The sequence below is a fragment of the Atractosteus spatula genome, chromosome 3 (assembly GCF_055471065.1).
Source record: "Atractosteus spatula isolate fAtrSpa1 chromosome 3, fAtrSpa1.hap1, whole genome shotgun sequence".
NCBI classification, from domain to species: Eukaryota; Metazoa; Chordata; class Actinopteri; order Semionotiformes; family Lepisosteidae; genus Atractosteus; species Atractosteus spatula.
This window is the reverse complement of record NC_142708.1, coordinates 57557938-57577930: the sequence shown is the minus strand read 5'-3', so window position 1 is coordinate 57577930 and position 19993 is coordinate 57557938. Positions and strand designations below refer to the sequence as shown.

Sequence of the window (19993 nt, the reverse complement as noted above, 5' to 3'; positions counted from 1 at the left end):
ATCGGAGTGCAGTGACTTCATCTGTAAGTCTTTTTGTAAGTCTCTTGCTGTGTTTTTGGAATCCAAATACTCTGCCACTTCTATTTTGCATGCTTCTCTTACCAGATCTTAATCTCTAGTATGCCTATAGAGTTTACCTGGCAAATATCCTGGCTGTTGAAAATTGATTAACCTTGCATAATCTGCCTTATAAAAATCATTGTGATATTTTATAGGTACTTGATGCTGTATATGAAAGGTGGTACTAGGATAAAGCTTTTAGGTAACTATGAAAAAAAAGGTTAAACATACAATCAGAGAAAAGATCTTGATACAGATGTATACAGAGTTTTATTGAACTCTGTAGGCACAGAGATAGTGAAGTAGTGAAGATCACCATTACTGATTATATAAATCAGTGGTAACATAAGTGCGGACTACACATGAAATTAGACAGATACACCAACGGGAAATCTGTCCTTGGAACCAGACACAGAACCTGACTGCCTACTTAGCAAAACATCACTGACTTCCAGTTTTACACTCTGGAAGATTAGAGCCTATAGTGCTGTTCCTATGAAACCTGTCAAATTAAGCTAAATACATTTTAATTGTATAATTAAATACAATTTAATTAATTTGATTAAATTAATGTCAAATCCTGAAATGTCCTATAAGTTCATCTTATTGTTATAGATGGTTCAATGGTTTTTGAGAGTAGAACAAATGAAGAAACGAGTAATGAAAAAACAAAAACTAAGTACACCATCCATACCAACTTTTTACTGCTCATACTGTATATACTGTATATCAAGGTAGCCTAAACACAATTTTTGTTCTTGTTCTTAATTTCCCTGATAGCAATTAAATAAGGTCTCAATAAATCAGAATCAAACCAGATTTCTGCATAACCTTATACAAGAGGCAAGGAGGAGGAAAAAGCACTCTGAGGACTGATAGATTAAAGTCAGTTCCTTTCCTTACTCCCACAGCAAAAAAGAGACATACTGTACTGTACTGTATGCTCTTGCTTTTATGTGTTACTGAATGCACACTGGAGAACTCCTAAGGGATGACCATTGAATCACTGAGTTTGCCACTCTTTGTAATTACGAGGCAGAGCTAGGAGTAAATGCATGAGTTGCTGGGCTGGACACCCAAAAGCTGCACTTCAGTCCAATGTTTTATTCACTTTGCGAACTGCACATCATTGCAGTCTTAGACTTCATTGCTTATAGAATGTAGGAAATAGAGTCCATCGCTACACAAAGACTTTAGATTATTTTTTAATTTAGAAATTAAAAAATGTGATTCTAATAATAGAGTAGTTAGAGTAGTAATTATGCATTATACTGATCGTACTTTTTGGGTTTCCTTTAAGCATTATGAGAAAGGTTTGCAGACTCTGGGTTTCTTGTCACTGACCTACAGTTAAGGTTATTTGGGATTAATACTGGATGTAATTACAAGGATTAAACCAACCACACTCTTTCCTTGCACTGTGATGCAGACATGAAACTGATATTAGGAAAACCATGGCTGCTTTTGTTTTTTCTTTCTTGTGGGTATTTTTTCAAAATGTTCCTTATTGAAATTAGCTGTAAATAAACAACATTTCAGCTTTACTTCTGAAATCAACAGTCTTTGATGTCTGTTTGGAGAGTCTACAATGACAAAGCATTGTTTCATTTCTTGTGAGTGTCACCAACTGAAATATATATTTAAAAAAATCCTTAAGTAAACTATCAAAAATAAATATCCTAATTTATTTTTTTTATGTCAATCACATCTATTGGTTACTCACAAAAATATCTGAACTATCCCAACACTGCACACCACACACCTGTGCACCAAAACACCTGTACTGAGCTTGAAAATTGCAAATTACTTTTCATCACCATTTTATATAAGTGCTCCACAGTGTTTCTGTGATGGCAAAATGTGTCTTTGGGATTTGTGGTCACTGATGCTGAACTGCGACATAGGAAATTGTCAAGCCTTTTTTTTCCAAAAGCAGAAAGAAGCAGAAAAACATGTGAGGGCACTTACCACAGAGGCAGAGCATTGGGTGGATGTGAATAGAGAGATAAGTGATCTATATTGACTGATAAGATCAATTCTGTGTCCCCTGCAAGTAGTGCGGTGTTGCATTACCTTTGATGATTTTGTTGCCTTTACTGACAGATGGTCACCATTGATCAAACTGAAGAGGTGTGACATAAAACAGTAATAATTTGATGAGGATATCTACTGGATTACTGCTGTGTTTAAATCACTCACACTTCTTTTTTCTCAGCTTGTCAAACAGTGTGCAGTAGGAACCCAACATTTTCCACCATACGTGGTGCAAGGTGCAAGGCTTATTTTTGTACTGAGACTAAAATGTTTTTTTCACTGATACAGCTCACTACAGAAACACAGAAGTGGCCCAACCAAGATCTGTGTTTGTGTTTTCCTTCTTGGATTACAATAACTGTATAATTGTAACTTGTTTGTAATCAGTTTTTCAGTATTGTGAAATGCACTGTACAATATAATATCAAAGGCTTAGTTGCACCCTTTTCTAAAGATTGCATTTATTAAACATTTTTGTTATTGCGATTTGTGTCACGTCTTTTTAATTTGCTCCGATACAGTACATGTTTTATTAACTTTTTTCCCCAACTTTCCAGAAAGCTGTGTAGATGAGGTGGTACAGTATGAGGTGATTTGGTTTGATTTGCTGTTGTGAGTTTATTGGTGGGTCTGATTTCAGTTAAGTGGTCATACTTTATGGATGAAATTTGTTTTATTTGGGTGAGCTTGGGAGTAGAAAGTGTGTTAGGATGGAAGCGAAAGACCACTGTAATGGTACAGGCAGATGTTATTGGGACTGTTTTTGGCTTGGGCAAGGGCCATGTCAGTGCAGTCTTTGCAGTCCATGAACACAAACCATGCCAGACAAGCCCCTATCATAAAATGCAAAACAATACAGTACATATCTAGCAGTGTACAAATACATGGCCCCTCTGTTCATTTGAAGACCATCCAGATAACATCATGATTGTCCAACAACCTCGTTTATTTATCTATTGTAGGATGTGCAACAGATGTTTCACTTACATTGGTGAAACAGGAGGAAGACTAGTTTCAAGGAACGCATCAGAGGAGCAAACAACAAAGATAATTTCAAGCCAGTAGTTCTGCATTACCTGTCTTGACCTTGCTTCTACTGACCTTTTTGTCTGTATCCTTTCACAAGGATTCTAGATTTCAGCATTCTTAATCCAAATATACATCAGAATCCAAAATTGTACCTTAAACCAGAATCACACCTTCTACCAGCTCTCAATGATTGACTTGTTTCTCCTCATCCTGCAGTTACAAATTTCAGCTTTTCACACTTACACTGCAATCTATCTCCCAGAGTTCCATATTTTTTGGATGCTCTTTCTCATTTCCTGCTCTCTCTTTCTCTAAGTAACCTAAGAGTGAAAGACTTTAAGAAACCCAAAGTTATGCAAAAAAACATATTATGCCTGAGTACATTAAGAAAAACAAAAATAAGATACTTTCTTATTGTAATATTGCATAATTAATAACCAAGCCATTGCTGAAAAAAAATGGAAAAGTCTGGTGTATTGCAGTTCCATGAAGAATACTGTCACATGCAATTTAATAAGTACAAGTACAGTGTATAACAAATAACTGAAAAGCTTTAAGTACATTCATTCTTCCAAAATATTTTACACTTAACCAAAAGCACAACACTATGATCCTCTTAAAGTCTAATGCATAATGTTCATTTTTGGTTTCCTTAAACCATTCCATCAACCAAGCCTCACCTTTAAGAAAGGTACTATACAGTACATGCTCATAAGTCTTTTTTGCATTATCATGAAATAATCAACACCCTTACCTTAACAGAACCACGATGCTATTAAGACTTTTTATATCTAGTCTCCATACATGTACAGAAGCTGTTGCCATGATACAATCCAGTAATCAGTAGGTTTAGGGATGACTGAATCTCCTAAATCCATTAATATTAATGGCTTCAAACATCATGATTGACTCAGAAGAGACTGAGACAAAATTAACACATTAAGCACCTACTAAAAATAACATCTCTCATTGACAACAAGGAAGGACAATTATGTGCATCTTACTGTGTAATCAATGATTTTAAAGTTAAAGTTGCTCAACTTTTGGTATCCCAAAGACACAAAAATCTTTGATGAACTTAGATGTTTCTAAATTTTAAATTTTAACTATAATAATTACAAAATACTTGCATGCCTGTATATCAAACCATTTTACTCTCTTTACAAAAAACTAAAGTACAGCAAACAAAAATGAGCATTAAAGACGGAAAAATACTCATAATGAAGTCACCATTTAATTCAGCATTATTAATTGTTTTGAAATGGAGAGACAAAGGGTATTTTTTTGCTTCTTTACTAGTGTGTTTCAAAATGAAAGTCAGAACTGTTATTTTTTTGTTTTACAATCAAGCAATGCATTTGTGGTCATGAAATTATTATGAGTAAATGTTGTTTAATATTGTATATTGTTGAGATATTTCATGAATGCTGTACATTTGATCATATTAGAACAAAAACATTTTATGTTCAACTCAGTAATTTCAGGAGACAATAGATATTGAGACACATTCATGTTAAATAATTTTTTAAGTCACATTATTTTTTTCATTCAATAATTTTAATTGCTAAGCTACACTAGTAGTGTGGACCAAACTACCCAGCCATGTTGTTGTCCTTGTAACCTATTGGTAGCAAATTGGCCAAAATGTTTTGAATGGCCCTTTCTCATGTACTGTATAACCTTTCTTATGTTATAAACCCCTCACTATAAGTAGGCCTTGTGATATGATGTGAACATATTCAGGTTAAGAGATCAGTGCTACTTGATTACAAGGCATGATAAGAATGGTTTTAAATCAGTGATTTAAGTGTTCATCACAATTTATACAGCGACTGAATAAGCAAATACATTCAGAACACTGGGATAAAACACATGAGCACATGCTAAACGGAAAGGTACTGACTAACTTTGTTTTGAAAAGACTCACTACACATCTCATTCTTGCAGTTCAAGCTGCAGTTAACACCTTGTTTCTCCAAACAAACCTATAATTGTTCCTACAGTAATGTAGTTAAGATATCCAAATAAGTTTGAAGTTTGAATAAATGTAGGTTCCTAATCGATGAAATTCCATGATTCAAAACCCTCTGCATTATCAAGCATGTACTGTATGGGTTGTGTCAAGTCTAAAAGCCTCCTAAAGTGTTCTGTTAATGAATTTGCTGATACAGAATGCAGTTTGTAGTAAATAGAAAGAGTAACTCACTTGATAAGGAAAATAAAGTAAAGATTGCTTAATGATAGCTAATTGCTTTTCTTATTGTGTAGGCTGAACCATCTTGATGCTGAATGCCTTAAATACAGGCAAAGAGACAAGTAAAAAACTGCCATAAGCAGGCATTCTAAATAGAGTGCAATCTACATTACAAATCATTTTGTAATATAGTAATGATATACAGTATAAACAATTACATTTTCATTTAGAATTAATGTCACTGAAGGAAAAAAACTCCATTTGGATTTATTATATAACATCCCTAAGTTAAATTCAATTCATTTACAAAATAAACTATAAAATGGAATGGTTTGGAACCTGTTATGAAACCATCATTCAGTAAATGTCCAAACTTCATTTCAAAGTTCTCTGCATAATTCTGCTAAGCATGCCTGTACACTAATTTCCAAGCCATTCATTTTTTCACATTATAGAATGGATGATATTAAACGATTTGAGAAAGCAAGTGTTAATTCACGAGGAATAACAGCACTCAGGAGTTTAGTGTATAGTATATTTGACTTATTTGACTAAAGGTATAGTGTGATTTTAATCTGCTTGGCTGAGGGCCATTATACTGTACATGGACAGTATTAGCTTTCGTGAAATCACTTTGAAAGTGATTATCATTTAAAACAACTGAGATGACCCCGTTGTTGTCATTCCTCCTGAACTTTAGTTAAGAACTTCCAGAGTCTTGTCTCATAGACATACACCAGAAACGCGTGCTTTGTAAGTTAGAGCTGATTGTGTAACTTGCATCTTGAATACTTGCAAGATGAATACATCTTCAATGTCCCAAAATAGAAAATAGTTGTATAACTGCACTTGTATGACAAGAGAAAAAAAATCCTTTGTTTTCTTGAAAGGGCTCAAACTAATACTGTATGTATGAGTCCTCCTACAGCTAGTCCATTTTAACATTTTAATATAATGTAGGCAATGAAAATTTGAACAGTGGATTTTTCTTCTGTCTCATTGTCATTCCCCTGTGTAATTCTAAAGTCTAGTAGTCTATTGAATTTACATGCTTAAGATCACACCTGACTTTATTTTTTGTATTTTTGGAAAATATTACATCTATCTTACAACAGCAGCAACTAAACAAGGCAATGGCCTTTCAAATTACATGTAAAAGGCTCTTTGTAGATATTTGGATAGATGATCATGAAGAAAGAATTCCAGTAACAAATAATAGTGAATCTAATCTAGTCCCAAAAACAGGTACAGTACAGTATACTGTAGCTTTTTTGGTTTCACATTGTTCTGTACTTTTACTGTTACTCACAAAATCACCTACTTTCATATGGCGACTCATTTGTTTATGTTTTAAAACCATTACAGATGGTAGCCTATTGAAAAAATGTGGACTTTAGGAAAAAAATCAAAATCTTCATGAATCACAAAATGAACAATTGACGATGTTTCATTGTAACTGGATTGTTTAGTGAATAACACCACCTTGTGTCTGGTTAATATTACTTCCTTAATTAAGGAGACCCCCTGTTCTTAAATTGTTCTACACTTACCCTTAAAAAATCCTTTTAGCATTTTATTACATTAGTTCATTAGCAGTATAGTTCTTTCATTTCATGTGCTACAGTTTGAGAATGTTTACCATGTTTCTTTACTTTAACACAATTGCTCATGTCATCATACTGTACTGTATGTATTCTGCTTTTTTCTGCTTTTGTGTTTTTTTTTATATTTTAGGAGATAAAAATAAAATTAAATAAACACAAAGGATTTAGAAATAATTCCGAAAAGCTTTTTTCATTGGAGAGGAACAAAATAGATATTAAGAAATATTTTTCGCTTCCTCTGCAGGTGGCTCAAAAGCATATTCCTGCTCCTGATTTGTGTTCCTAGCCTTATTGCCTGAGTTTCAGAGGAAAGTGATAGGGGCCCGAATCTCCAAGGAACTTAAATAAGCTGCATGGCTGAATGGCTACATCACTGACTGTGAACCTGAAGTGAACGTGAAGGCATGCATTTAAGAAACACCAACAAACTGGAAAGCATCTATTTATCTAGTCTATAACTTGAGAGGCCCTTCATCTTTCTTATTGATGCTTGACTGAAATGCTAGACACTGGAAGAGCCTCTGCATTGATGTGTGTGTTTGTACACAAAAGAATCAATCTTCTCTTCCTAATAGACAGCACAAGGAATGCGAGTTTCTGAAAGCCAAGCAGTTGGCTAAGAATGAATTACCACTGGTGGACAGGCTTTTCATCTAGGCAACCCATAAAACATAAAATGGCATGGGTTTTCTTGGAAACTTTATAAAAACACAACTTTTTGCAATATGCAATTTAACTGGAAAATTATGTATGGGGTGAAATTCAGGTTATAGTCTCTGTAGCATGTTCACTGTATCTCCATTTTCTATATTTCCATAAATGTTTTTGAAACGTTTATCATGAAATTTAAAATATGTACAGTAAAAGCAATCAATGTCTTAACTAGAGCAGGAGAGTAAAACTAAAACACATACAGTAGCTCAATAAATGTTGTGTTTTAAAGAAGATGCTTGAATTGTGGCTTGCATTCCAAAACTTTTACTGCAATTTCATTGTGAATCATAGAAATCAGCATGGGTTTTTAATCTCCACTAGCACTGTCACCCTGCTTCCCTCTATTACTCATTCTTCAGTCGAACCCAATCAATCTCTTCTCATTCATTCGGGTATGATGAATCACGTCAAGTAATTGAAATAATAGTAATAAAACAAATAATTAAAAATAATCAAGTAATGCCACTTTTTATAAAAATAATTATTTTACTAAAATAGACCTATAGCATTTAATTTTAATTTGTTATAAGAAAGTAAATTGTAATCTACTTGATGTAATTTTGTTGTGATTCTCACAAATAATTTGTCTTTGCGCTGCTGTACTTCTTCATCTGCTGATTTAATGGTCAGCGAGGAGTACCAATACACTCATGATAATTATCAATTATCAGTTCAAATGTACAGTACAAGAAAATGTAAAGACAAAAATTACCAGAGGTTCTTGTGACATGTTTGTGTTTCCCTTAGACAGCACAAATTCAAAACTTCATGCAAATAATAGATAATGCAAACTCTAAAAGTTGCTTTGAGCTCTGCACTTCTTTGCTGCTACCTCACTTTGTTCATTTGAATGGTGATTCACTCACTGTGGTTGAATGCTTACGCATGGTAGGAGGTTATATTGACCTTGTCATCCTGAGAGCTTTAGAAGCCTTATTTAGATGGCTTACACACAGACTTAAAAAGTTTGCCTGACGTTACAAGGCTTGTGCATTTCATCCAGCTTAAGTGTGCATTGCATAGCTCCTGCCCACTGCCACCTTCTCTGTAGGCCACCTTGCACAGCCCATAACAAACCAAAAATATTTTTCAAGGATTATTTGTTATTAAAAGCCTACAGTACATACTGCATGTATTTACTTCTCATGTAAAGTGAATTACATAAATGTTAACTCAATTAAAGCTGAGAAATTATTTTATTTACTTTTTGCAGTACCATTGCTACTATTTCCACTTTGAAAATTGTCTAAAAACATTATTGTATATTTTATTTTATATCTTAAACTGCATAAATCTCACACTATGTTTTCTTACAGTTGTTGGTGTTTGGTTCACGTTTTGAAGAAATAGTTGGAAACACTGTGCATGACCTCAGAGGGTGAATCCTTGCTTTGAGGGCTTTTCAACTTACTGCAGCCTGCACTAGAAAATCCAAACTGTAAATCTAAATTATCACATAACCAACAGCTGCAGTGGTGAATTGCAGACTTGAAAAGGGTGATTAAGCAGGAAGTCACTAATTCATTGCAAAAAGAGACTTGATTTTCTTTTCAGAAAAAAAAAGACCTGCTGCAAATTAGACTTCAGTGCAAAATCCTTGATAAATCCGGCCCTGTGGGTTTACATGGGTTTATTCCAAAAAGCAAATAGCTTAGTGGAAGAGAAGAAAAAAGAACCTGGGAAGAGGAGAAGATTGCATCAACTGAAAAGGCAGTCAGCTTAGGTGAAAGATTAAATGCCATGTGAGCAAAGCGAGCTTGGTGGGTTATGGTGAAAACCCTTATCTGACCTGCTGTGATGGTTGAAACATGTGAGTGACTCAAAACCAGAAACTTTATAGTTTAACATACATTACAATATAACATAATAATTACTTATTTTTACATTAGCCATGACTATAAATGCACATGTTTCAAGCACAAGAGCTTGCAGGCATTGGATATGCAAGATAAACAACTAAACCAAAATCTGAGTAAAATTTTAAAATGCACATTTTAATTATAGCGCACATTCTACATTGTGGATATTTTACGTTACCACCTGTAGATCTTTCTTAACTCGACTTTGTTTAATGCGGTTAATTCTACATAAGAACAGATAATAAATTGAAACTAGTAGGATCTATTTAATAATTAAAAGACCTCAATAAAAAACTACAGTCCAATAACTCACTCTAAAAGGTGAGTGATTTTTTACCGTAATATGTTCTCTCCTCAAAAAAAAAGATGGAACATAGAGTAGTAAGGTGGTTTATACTTATAGCCTTTAATTACAGTGAATAAATTTATTGAAAAAGCTAAGTGTATTTTAAAATTACAGTACATATCTCTTTGCAGTTCAGAAATATCAGGTGAAAGTAAATGTTATGCAAAATTATACAATTCAATAACGTCACTTACCAGCAGCATATCTATTTTACATAACAAGATCTATACTATCCATGGATCTTTCAGCTACCTTTTATTCTGAAAATTATTAATACACAGTAACTTATTTAAGAAAATAGCATGCTTCTTAAATATAAGACATTTCTCTTTAATATACTGTTCTGTAATATTAATATATTTAGTTTTCAAGTACAATTTACTTAAAATTTCCATCATGAACAATGAATGAGCTTTTTGTGTGTGACCACATAATAACTCTAGATTATAAATGGTTAAGTGGGGCAAGTAAATGTTTAAGTAAGGGTAAAACATTATTATGTGTTACCCTTCATGATTAGATAATGGAATCAAAGAGTTCTATTTTAGCTAGAATATCGATGAAACAATTAAGAACCATGTATTGATTCACTTTCTTTTGTACAGTACATCTCATCTCATCATGAGAATCATCTGATCTCAAATACATATTCTCAACTCTCTTTTTACAAAAAGAACTGAACTGTAATTTAAATGACAAATATAAACTCTGATAGCTAGAACACAATTTTGAGCAAGATTGTGTTGCTTCTTTGTCTGTGCTGTGATTCTTTTATGACCTTTGCATCAGTCAGTTTCATTAATAAATTATCACTATTGAGTAGCATTAAAAAGGAAGACGGGAATGAAAACAAAGTCATTCTGCATTCAGTGTACTGTATATGCATTATGAATGTACAGTTTTGCATTCCAAGTCTTAAAGATAACCTTCCATTTAAATCTAAACAGAGCCAGCAAGGCTATCAACAAAGGGAAGACACAATAAGATCTTTCTAAATTTGACCTTGATGCAACATTAGTTTTGAATTTCAAGGTAAATCATTACAGCTGTGTTTCATGCAGTAGAAATAAGTGAAAAAATAAGAGCAGTATAATATGAATCCAAGGAGGAGTTGTTAGTCACAGTACACAACAGGTAACTCGTAATTAGTGTATTCTGCATAGTACAATATGTTCATATGACTCTTTGAGATGTACTGTATGAGAAAATCACAAAAGCCTGTCATCTAGTGAAATTGACCGGAAATTGAGGCACAGAGACCACCCTAATGCTACAGTTTGTATTTCATTGTATTAAAAAAAGTTTGTGAAATTAACTAATTAACTTTCTCTCACCAGTGTGAGAAATCTTCAGGCTGATGCAAAGTTAAATCCTTAGGGGGGATAATGACATGCTGCACTATAAACTTCTTCAGAAGCCATACCATCACAAGGCCAAGTCATTTTAAAAATAAGGCCAGATTAGTCTAATCTCTTCTTATCTCACCAGAATAGCTTATTCCTTGTTTAAGTCTTGTAATTATATTCTGACAATTAAAAAGTTACCATTACTGTATGTATGGTGTTAATGCACACACAACAGTAATTTAATACAGGAGTAATGTAAGCGCTAAAAGTTCAAATAAGTTCACTAAAATTCAAATTGTATTATGACTCAGTTAATTTTGTGATCCATGACTTCAACAAAAGTTGTAATAAAGACACTTTTTTATGTCTCTCAGTGTCAGCTGTAACAATGTGTTGCTATGTGGTTGATTCAATAGGCATATGTATCTACAGTACATCTACTGTCTGCACTAAAAATACCCTACAAATGCTTGAATGTTCATGAGAAATGTTGAGCACATCAATAGTGTAAGTTTAAACTCATTTGAATAAAGCCGAAAAATAGAAGTAGGCTTAAAGGGCATTGAAGTGGCTGAAAAAAAGTATGCTGTAAAGTATGTTCTAAATATTCCTCAAGAATAAGAGAGTGCCGACTGTGTAAGCTTTGGGCATTGCTCAAATACATAGAGATTCAAATACAAAGCATCAGGTACTAGTGCTTTCTCTTCACAAAAAGTGCTACATTCCCAGAATGAGATACAAATTATATCCATTTTTAAAATGAGCTTGTACTGTATATCAAGCATTATGCCAGATCTAAAAATTACCTCTGGAAATATCGAGCTAAACCCTTGCACATGAGAGTTAAGCATAGTACCATTAACTTTTGCTTAAAAGTTAAAATTGACTTCATACTGTATGTAACCATATTTTATCTTCTTTCTTCCTTTCTCCTTACACATATTTCTCCTTTCACCTGAAAATAGTCCAGTATTTAGAAATATACAGTAGTTAATGCACATTGCGAAACACATTTTCACACAGGCTGTTACTGCAGTCATTATAATATCAGGCACTTACAGCATAGAGTATGTTGAAAAACATCTAAGAAAAAAATAGTAATTACAGATTAGTTAATAATTATATTTGTATAATTAAAATCATAATAGCTGTGGCTCAGGGTGAGATTGTACATGTTCATGCATGCCTTATAATGTAAATACCCTTCAAGCTGGTCTTCACAAAGTTTTAATGTTTCAGACCATAAAGCAATCACAATATTTGAGCAGTTTACTGTCTTTTTCAAATATAGTTCTATGCACATACAGTTCAGTATATCTAGTATGCTACTACTACAGTATGTTTCTGCAGTATATTAAGCAGCCTTGATTAGAAAACACACTAAAACACAGACATACTGTATTAAGTATAGAATATACAGTTTCTTTTATTGAAGTGCTCTTATATTTCTACATCAATCCATTTTCTACCTTCGTTATCTAGTACAAGGTAATAGAGGCGCCGGAGTCTATCCCAGCAAGCAAGGTGTGCAAGGCGGGATACATCCTGGATGGGACACCAGTCCATAGCAGGGCACACACAGACACAAACACACACACTTACACCTAGAGACAAGTAACCTACCCTATACCAGTATGTCTTTGGACTGCGGGAAGAAACCAGAACGCCTGAAGGAAACTCTTGTGAAAATGGGGAGAACATACAAACCCGACAAAGACAGCAGCCTGTGAATTGAACCCAGGGCCTCAGGGCTATGAGGAAGCAACACTCACCTCTGCGCTCAATGTGCTGCCCTATTTTTTACATTTTAAAACTACAAGGGATTCATCTCCATTCATCCCATCACATGTTACTACAATAGATGGACACTGTATCTTTTAAAATGATGCTGATAGCAGAATTCTTTTGCAGGTTGATAGAAGGTTTATGACTTTGGAAACAAAATGCTAAAACATACAGTAAGTGACTGTGCACCTGGTCCATTGAAAACTTGTTTGTCATCACTAAGTTGGCAATGATTAACACAAGAGGCTACTTAAAAAAATTCCCCACCTGCGTGTAGCAGAAATACCTACGCAAGCAGTATAACATTTGTCCTTTAGTTACGTTCCATTTCTTTTTTGAAGTCTGTGACAAATGACCATGAAAACAAAAAAACGCATACAGTAGGCAATCTGCATCTTCCTACCTATTTAACATTTTTGCTAACAAAATTTGATGATAGATGTAAAATTAACTATAACAATATGTAGTACAAACTTCAGAACAATTTTCTTATTGCCATCTCACCTTTAACTTAAAACTGTACGAATATACAGTGGCTTAGCTAACAGGGTTACAAGCCAACAGAGATACAGGTAGTATTACCAATACTAGTAGCCCTCAGAAAGTGACACCCAGCCTGCAATTCTCTCATTATAATCTGAGAACACGTATTGCAATTATGTGCTGGAAGGATACATCAATGTCCTGAGCACTAAAAGCTGTGATAGGGAATTGAATAAAAATCCTCTGGTCCCAAGGTGGATGTTCAATCAGTACAGTTAAAAAATACAAGCATTAACAAGCCAAATGGCAGACACACTGATATACCCAGCTGACTGAGAACTCACTGCAGAAGCTTTGCAGAAATTAGACAAATGAAAGCAATACCCTCATTCTGGGCCTCATGAATAAAGGTTTGTAGCATATTTTTGCTTTACAGACTAAATGGTATCCTGTCGGCTACAAACAATACGAATAGGCATTTTTTTTAATTTTATATAGCAAAAATGCCTTTCAATATATCATCTTAATGTTCATGAATTTCTTTTTTAAATGTATTAATGTTACCAGGAAATTAAAGCAGCTGTCTTTACAACTTACAGTATTAAATCATTTGCAAGTCATCATTAGAATGTTAGCTGCAAAAGCACTTTTTAGAAACAATAGGACTCAGATTAGATTAAATCCAATGTTAGCTTCTAAAAGAGGTATTAAAGGGTAATAATCTCTGTTTCTAAAAATATGGTTTTATATCTCTCTACTTGCTGCCAAAAGTACCTCTTTTGTATGTTTCATTTTTTATCAGATAGTCCAATTTTGATCATTAAGGTCTATTCTCTATCATAATATGATCAAAATATTATCAGAAACAGTTTTAAAAATGCTGAATCCGACTTGATTTTTCTACATACTGTACGGGAAAGCAATACAGAGGAAAACAATACAATACATTATAATTATACAATATACAATACAATTAGCTGAGGAGAATGATACCTTGTCCAAAACCCCACCTTAAATGAAAGAGCCAGAGAGTGGCTGCAATGGCGAAGATGGGGCGATGGCATCGTGAAAGTGAAATGCGCACCAGCGCGTCAGAAAGCAGCGGGTTGTTTATATGTACAGTAGGTGGAAGCAGAGACCAGATTAGAATTTTACCTCCTCCTGAACTTGTTTAAAACTCTATTAAAACTGGCTTCTGTGGAACATCATGTGATCATGCTACTGTGTATACTGCTGTGGAAAAGTCCAGACGTGTACAGTAAATGTTATTTTTCTTCTTTCCAGTAACAGAGGAATTTGAACAGAAGTACAGTATAAGCTGTTTAAAAAAATAACCCAACATTATCAAACAGAAAAATGACAGCAATCTGCAGAAACCATTTGATTTGAATGAAATGAACCGTGTTACTTGGCAGTTCTGGTTTACATAAATTGGCTGCTGAACAGCCTCATACTGTATACATACTGTATGGAAAGGTTAGAGTGAAGATTTACATAATTTTTCTCTATACTGAGGGCTTTTGAAGGTACAGTAAGAATGATTCAGTTATGCATCTGTGATTAATTAATTTCATTTTCCTTTTTGTAAAGGTGGTTTGCAATGTTTGGAGAGAAAATTAATTGTGAAGAGAAAGCTTGACAAATGCAGAAATATCAATACAATGATTATTAATAGGTAAGATGGTGTTAGAGGCCCATTAACCCAGTACACATAATGACTTGCCTGTTAAGTTGTTCAACCAGTAATGCTACTTGCCTGGCACAAGTTGAGCTCTGCCATCACAGGTTCGAGCCTGAGTCACTAGCTGACTGTGACTGGGATTCATACAGTATGCAGCAGCACACAATTGTCGCCAAAGTTAGGGTGGGATTATTTGGCCAGGGCTCCGCCGGCTCTCAGTGACACAGTGCACAGTGCACTTGCACGGATATAATGTTGTTGGTGATGGACCTCTCATCCACATGATGTAGTACAATAATAATTTGCTTAGCCTTTATTGTGTCAAAAAACAAATGGCTCAAAGGTGTGCTAGTAAGAGGAGTCTGTTACCTTCCTCATTCTCTCCTAGGGTCTGTATCTTTCACACTTTGGCTATTCCTAATTGGATAAGTATAAATAAGAAATAATGACTTTGAGATTAAGCTTCCGTTTATATGGAATTTGTTATATTTATATTGAAATTATAATTATGATATTATGTATAATATGGAAGATTTATTACTCTATGTTACTTTCCTGAAAGTAAAGAAATTACATTACTTGATGTCTGATGTGTTCAAAATATAATATATAAAGGTAATTTACTTTTATGCTCCTTTCAGTTCCATATTCATTTTTATTTTTCTTGAGGCAGCACATAATCAGTATGCATTGTCTATCATGGTAAAAATAGCATTTTTATAGAACAGTATTTTCAACATTTTCAATTTTGAAAGCAGATTGCAGTATACATAGAATTTAGGACATTAAGTGTTCTTGGCTAAGAAATTCCTTGGCTAAAAGTGTAATGGCACATGAACAAATTAGACATCTGTTAACTAGAACATTGGGCTGCTTGAAAATGAGGAAATCTACATCAACCGGCTTAGGTCAGGATGACACTTAACCACATCACTATTGTCCAATGACTGGAAAACTACTCCTTACTGACAAGTTTCTGTATTGAATGTTCTATACAGATGATGATCTGTGACTGGATTGGAATGAGCATACAGCAAGGACATTCAACAGTGCACCTTAGCTGTACAGTGCTAGCATAACCAGTCCAATTATTATTTTAAGATAATATAAAACTAAGAAATTATCTTTAAATTTACCATTGAAGAAGATGGATCAGACAAGGATATTTTCTGACCTACAGTAAAACCAGTGTCTCAGATACATTACCAGAGAAACTGTATGTGTTCAAGCATGCCCTCATCAAGAACAACAGCAATGACAAGATACAATCCATGATTGTATATACAAATAATATAATCATCTTTTTACTCCAGTGGAAAAATAAAATGCCTAGGAAAAGTTTGTGAACCTCTAATTTTGGGAATTACAGTTTCTTAATGTGGTACCCTTCTTAGCAAAAAATGATCTTCTATTAAATAACCAAAAGAGTTTATATTGACCAGTTCAATTTGTTTTGAGATGCAATAATACAGTATACAGCATTTGGAAAATAATTTTAATAGAATAATCTAGAATTGGTCTATATAAAATTAGGGAAACTTTAGTTTCACAATTTACCACACAATTTAGAGGGTAATTAGGATCAGGTGGTTAAATGATTGGCAACAAGTAGACAGTGACTGAGGTTTGGCAGTCCTCTCCAACAGTATGTAATGGTCAGACATTTTGTGAGTTTGGTCTTTTCACCATACAGGTTAGTGATAACATCATGTCTCGATCAAAAGAGATTTCAGGGAACATAAGATAAAGATTAGTTGTATAGCTACATATAGTCATATATGTAGTGGGTGACAAAACAGCTGATAAACATTTGAATCTCCATCCATCCATTGTCTACAAATGGAAAATATTCAAGACCATGGTGAAACAGCTGGTTGTCCTGCAAGTGCTCTCCAAGACCAGGCTGGAAATGGTCCAGAAAGTCACAGATTTTCCCAGAGTAACATCTAAGGATCTGCAGACCTCTGTCACTAAAGATAATTTCAGTGCTCATGACTCAACCTTTAGAGTTAACGGGAATTATTTTTATGGAAGGATAGTGAGAAAATGTTGTGCTCTAAAAGGAACATTGAAACCCATCTTCAGTTCACCAAAGAGCAAAAGTTGAATTTTTTGGCTACAAAGTGAAATGTTTTGTGTGGTAAAAACCAAGCACTGCCTTACAATAGAAGAATCCCCTCCTGACTATCAAGCATGGTGATACAGTAGGTTGATCATAGTTTGGGTTTGATTTATAGCCTTAGGGTCTAGATAACTTGCCATTATTGAGAGAATTCCCTGAATTCAGTATTGTTTCAGCAAATTCAGGAGAACACCAGGCTATATAGTACATCCATCAGCTGAGCCAAAAGTATCATGTAGTAAGACATTGGCACTAAACATACAAGACGATCCACAATAGAATGTGTACAGAAACTTAGCATTTTGGTTTAGCCAATTTTGGACCGAAACCCCATTAAATATTATGATAGGACCTGAAGCAAGTTGTTCATGTAAGGGAACACTGTCACTGACTGGAAGAAGTAAAGAACATCAATGTATGGAAGTACGGAAGTAAGGGTCCAAAATTCCTGATAAACAGCTACAGGAAATATCTAAATATCTGAATTAATTGCTTCACAAGGAGGTGCCACCAATTACTGAATAAAAGCTTTTATATACTTATACATTAGGCAGTTTTTAATATTGTATTATAATGTATGTATTTATGTACAGTATATGTATTTAAGAAGGTTATGTTAATCTTTTAATAATACTTTCATGAAAATGCAGTTATGTTGTAGGTCTAAAATATAGATGAATATGGACCAATCTAGGGGTTTGATTTATTAGTAGTGTATGCGCATATTCCAATCAATAGCAGTAACTGGTATTTAAATAAATATTAATAAAAAGAAAAAGGCATGCAATCTTCCTGTCATGGATCAACTTAGCGACTATTTCTCTCTTCTCCCGAATCACTGAATCACTGGTGTGTGTAGAGAACACATTTTGGACACATTTCATTCTTTAGAAAACTAGTTTATTGCCCTAGGGTGCACAGAGGAGAACAGAAAGTTAATTTTTTTGTGCAAAAACATTATCACTGGGTAATTTGTTATGCAAAAAAGCGCAGTGAACATCGTTAGGGAGATGGATTATTAATTGGAAGGGCACTGAGTGAAATTACATTTGAATCTCAGGGAGAGGGGGATGTTTATGAATTCAGGATGATCCTATGTATTACTTTCAGTCAATTCACAAAAAGTAGACTTTTCCAGACTTCTCCATTTGGTTAGCTCTCATCTAATGAACCAATTGGAGTTACTGTGCCATGTCATTTTAAGGACAAAAATAAACGTCACCTTCATAATGTGATGAATATATCACATTGAAAACCAGGCAATTTGACTCCCTAAGTTATATGAAATATGATATAAATATACAGTACAGTAACATGATAGGAGTAACTTGATAGGAGTTAAAAATGCAGAAGCATGCAATATTCAAATATTTATGTCTCAAAATAAGCATATCTTTGGATGTCTAATCAAAATGTAGCTTCATTTGAAAACTTTTGAGAATAGTATTGATCTATATCCTTTGTCTATGAAATATACATCTAGTCGCCATCCTTATGCTTCCCTAATTTCCCACATACTGTATGTTAAACATCACACAAAATGTGGTTAGATGTGTTTGCAATCAAAAACGTATTTTGTATTTTATTGTATTTTTTATACTTTACTTACAATAGCTCCAAATACTTCAAGCAGATTTTCTTGGATCAAAACTATCCTGTTCTCTAACTGATTTGTTTTCTCATCATGAGAAATGTCTCCACTGTTCTGCTGAACCAGCAGCTAGCTTAGTCTGAGTCTTCCAAAAGACAAGACAGATGCCATGGTATCATTTACAATTCAGTAAAGAACCAAAACTAACACCAAAGGAAAAGGTCATTCATACAGTCTCAAAATACACTGAACTGTCGAAGGAATGTCATATTAGTTAAATTATCAGTGGAAGAAAAACACTTGGAAGGCTGACTCATGCTTTTTGTATTGATTTTGTACATTTTATTTACCTTCTGATTCTGTAAGGTACTGTAGAAGGTAATTTTAAAACAAAAATCCCTTAGTATTATATATCCATTGAGGCCCATAATACACTTACAGCTGTTGGGATATTTCTTCATGTATTTGCTTTATTTTATGATTCAAACAGGATTCAAACAAGATATGATTTTTCCAGGTCAGTAGAACAGAGCAGTAATTTCTTCACAAATACACACAAACAGGATATCCACCTGTCTACTGCTGATGAAGTACATGCAAAGGTGGTTGCAAAAGGTCCAGTTCATTAGTTGATTTTGTGCAGTATAGTGGCCAAAATACTAAAATGGAGAGTAGGCTACAACTAATTTCTAATGTCAGCAATTGTCTCTTTTGAAGGTCAGCAAAGTGGAAAAACAAAACAAAAGAAAAATCAAGAAGTCTTTGTAACTCACAGATTAAATTCATTTAGAAGTAATCATTATTAAAATACATTATGACATCTTTGACTTCCAAATGACTGAACTGCAATGCAGCAAATGAAGAATTAAAGTACAAAAATGGATTTTGTACATCATTAGATTACTTGAATATTCACAATGTTTGTGTAGATGCAATAGATTTTAAATAGCACTTCAGTGTTAAAAAATGCTTAGGCATCAGTAATGATGACCATGTACTGTATACTCTAGTCCTGAGGGATACGTGTGGTCACATGCTTTTTAATGTACACTGAATATCTTTAGCTCTGTCCATCTCTCTAGCTGCATCACTTTGTAGTTGTTCTGGAGAACTGTCTTTTTCTGTGTAAAAAATTGATCAACAAT

The 19993-nt window shown here is 34.0% G+C and overlaps 1 protein-coding gene across 1 annotated transcript in view; it reads right to left on the bottom strand.

The window, feature by feature from the left end:
- The window catches only part of hcn1 (hyperpolarization activated cyclic nucleotide-gated potassium channel 1), a 91344-nt gene that overhangs the window by 56804 nt on the left and 14547 nt on the right, over positions 1–19993 (bottom strand). The gene's annotated exons all lie outside the window — the stretch shown is intronic.